This window comes from Lupinus angustifolius, chromosome LG04 (assembly GCF_001865875.1).
Source record: "Lupinus angustifolius cultivar Tanjil chromosome LG04, LupAngTanjil_v1.0, whole genome shotgun sequence".
Taxonomy (NCBI): Eukaryota; Viridiplantae; Streptophyta; class Magnoliopsida; order Fabales; family Fabaceae; genus Lupinus; species Lupinus angustifolius.
In genome coordinates, this window is record NC_032012.1 from 8974555 (window position 1) to 8978300 (window position 3746).

Below are 3746 nucleotides of genomic sequence, written 5' to 3' on the forward strand. Positions count from 1 at the left end.
TTCCCGACAGATGCCTACATATGGTATTCTGGGCGAAAATTAGGGAAAATTAAATGAACACCCCAAGTTGTAGACTTGCTACTGCATATCATCAATCATCCAAACTATGGGAACTTTTTGGAGAATCTAAGTTGTAGCCTCGTGAGTGAAGACAAAAATTCATAACAGGCCCACTGGGGCAATTTTTGCTGTTATAAAAAGCATCAACACTTTTGGGAGAAATTCTATGCAAACTTGCACTCCGGCAAAATAGTTGGGTTTAGTCATTGTCCTCAAGATCATACTGAAGCGGTTTAAGGATCACCTTAAAGAAAGACATATTCAAGTAAACTGGGGCAGATTTTGATGGTACCAATCAATAGCAAGCAACATTGACCTCTTCAGTCGATTCTACAAAATTTGTTGAATTTCATACACAAGATAAAAAAAAAACAAATTGAATCATAGGTGATGCATTAGAACAATCGTGCACGAGACTTACTCCTCATTCCATTCAAAAATTATATATAGTATTCGTATCATACATGACATACATACATTAAAGCATCACTATATTTTTCCATGCATAATCACATTCATATACCAATCATTATAGCACAAACAAAAAAAACATGACATAATCATTCATTGCATATAACTAGTCATGCATACATGCATATTCAAATTATTCTTCCTACAAGTACAAACAAACAAAACAGTACATTGCATATAATCAAGCATTCAAACATACATTCTTACACTATTCTTCTAATAAGCGCAAACTAATTATTGCATTGCATATAACCAAATATTCAAACATGCATCTCTAAATCATTCCTATAAACAATAAATAAACAAACCAAAAATTGCATATCATACATCTCAAAATACATGTATACACAATGTCTGCATTAACAAATCGGTGCGGAATGTTACATTCCGCAAGTGAAATTTCTAACTTCACACCAAAACCTCCATTATGGCGGCACGGGTGCCTCAGCAAATCCCTGAATCGTTTTGGCAGCAAGGGTGCCTCAACAAATCCCTGATTCCTTATGGCAGCATGAGTGCCTCAGCAAATCCCTGATTCCTTATGGCAGCATAGGTGCCTTAACAAATCCCTGATTCCTTATGGCATCATGGGTGCCTCAGCAAATCCCTGATTCCTTATGGCAGCATGGGTGCCTCAACAAATCCCTGAATCATTTATGGCAACACAGGTGCCTCAACAAATCCCTGAATCATCACGGCAAGCGTGGGAACTGCCTCAACAAATCCCTGATTCCTTATGGCAGCATGGGTGCCTCAGCAAATCCCTGATTCCTTATGGCAGCATGGGTGCCTCAACAAATCGCTGAATCATTTATGGCAGCACAGGTGCCTCAGCAAATCCCTGAATCGTTTCGGCAGGATGGGTGCCTCAGCAAACCCCTGAATCGTTTAGGCAGCATGGGTGCCTCAGCAAATCCCTGAATCGTTTAGGCAGCACGGGTGCCTCAGCAAATCCCTAAATCATCACGGCAAGCGCGGGAACTGCCTCAACAAATCACTAGTCCATCACGGCAAACACGGGAACTGCCTCAACAAATCCCTGAATCCTTTCGGCAAACGCGGGAACTGCCTCAACAAATCTCTGGTCCATCACGGCAAACGCGGGAACTGCCTCAACAAATCCCTCATTCACTAGCAAAGTATCAATATACTTCACCAAAATTCGGTATCTTCCCAATGGTAATTTCTAAGCCTTAACAAAAATAGCGTTCATTTCTTTACTCGTTACTTACCATGATATCTCTCAAACCTTGGCTTGCTTGCTATCACGTAAGTAACAAGTAAAGAGGGGCAGCTGTGAACACCTATTTTTGTCCGGCTCATAATAGAACCCAACAATAGATTTATAGCACCAGAAATATTATATAAAAAAAAAATTTTAATTTATTTCGAAAATTGTTAAATTAAGTAATTTAAAATGGAAAATGAAATAAAGAATAAAGCAACTAAGTGAAGGAAAATTGGTTGATAACCAGATTTGAGGAGTGTAGGGAGTATGTTGGGGATAATGGGGGAGTTACCTATTTTCTAGGAGTAATGGGTAGAGAGTTTAGTTTCTTATCACCCTTTATAAAAACACCACATTTTTTACAAAGAGAGGGGAGACACATTTTTAACAGAGGAGAAAAAACTACTGCTACTACTTCAACGTCAATCCCAAAAACACTAATTTTTCCTTGGCCATAAGCTTGTGTCAGCACCAATATCTTCCTCCTCTCACCCAACATCCTTCGTCATTAAACAACCTCCTTCAACCAAAATTCATCTAAGGTCGAAATCCTCACCATCCTCTTCCATCTAAAAAATAAAAGTTGCATAAAGCCAATGGGGTTATGGAAATAATTCAGTATCAATATCTCATATTCTCTCATCATAGTATTGAAGAAGAATCAACAAAACCAGAAAAAATACCCTACCATTCAATCCCAAACAGCCACGAACAACACAAGCAAATTTTATAAGCAAACCGAGTCAAAAAAAACAACCAGCCAAATGAACACGCGGAAACATATAATAGTTGTTAAGATGCAAACTATCAGAGGGGAAAGATGTTGAACCAAGAAGGGATTCAGCCATGACCGGAGGAGGAGACCCCTTCTTCCTTTGCCACCGGAACCGCCAGAATCGTGGTGGCGCTACATCCATCCGTTAAGCCACACCCGATGCGGTCGCCACCTACATGGGTGGTGCAATATCCATCACAGGGGGAGATGGGATGATGAAGAAGAAGTTATTCATTGAAGGTGGGGTTCCTTTTTCTCTCCACTGTTGCCAAAGCCTATTTTAATATCTAGGTTTCTTTTCCATTTCATATTGTCCAGCTTTATTAAATAGTTTTTTTTGGTTTGTTTGTATTTGTATTATTAAAATTAATCGTGAATGGAATAAATGGATAATAAAAATGACCATAATCTATACTAATCTTAATAGTAATACATTTAATGCTGTCATATCTATTTATAATAGTGTTGTTATCTCGTTATTCATTTACAAAAAAATAAGTTTAATAACTCAATAGTTAAATATTTGAGATATTATTAAGGAATTATTTTAAGAAGTTAATAGCGAGGTTATATTCAATTATTATTATTATTGTTTGTAAAAAAATTATAAAATTTCGTGAATTAATCAAAGGATGGAGGTAGGTCGTGTTAATACTTCTTGTCCTCATATCATCCTTGAATGGTCGCGTTACGCCGCTTCTCTTCACTCGATTAATTCTCAAAACCCAAAATAAACCATTTTTTAATTAAATTAACAATCAATTAAAACATTTTTCATAAATACACAAAAGTAAATATTTTCATTAATAAATTTTGTCAATCACATAAAGGATGGAGAGACGGTCGCCCTGAGGGCTTCTTTCTTCTCAACTCATTCTTCGGAGGATCGCACTACGCTGCTTTCGTCTTTAATTAAAACATCCAACCAACAAACGTTTTTCTATTAAAGAACTACGTAAGCCTTGATCCCCTTAATAGGGGTACGTAGGACCAAAGTCAATATTGTCAGGCTCAATAATAAAAATAAATAATTTTTTTTCATAATAAGTAACTAATTAATCAGACAATTTAATAAGTAATAATAATAATAATAATAATGTCATATATTTTAATGAAGGGTACCGCTTAAGGCGGGCGGGTAGGGTGCTAATACCTTCCCTACCTTGTAACCGACTCCCGAACCTGGATATCAAAAATCCAAAAGCCCAAGGT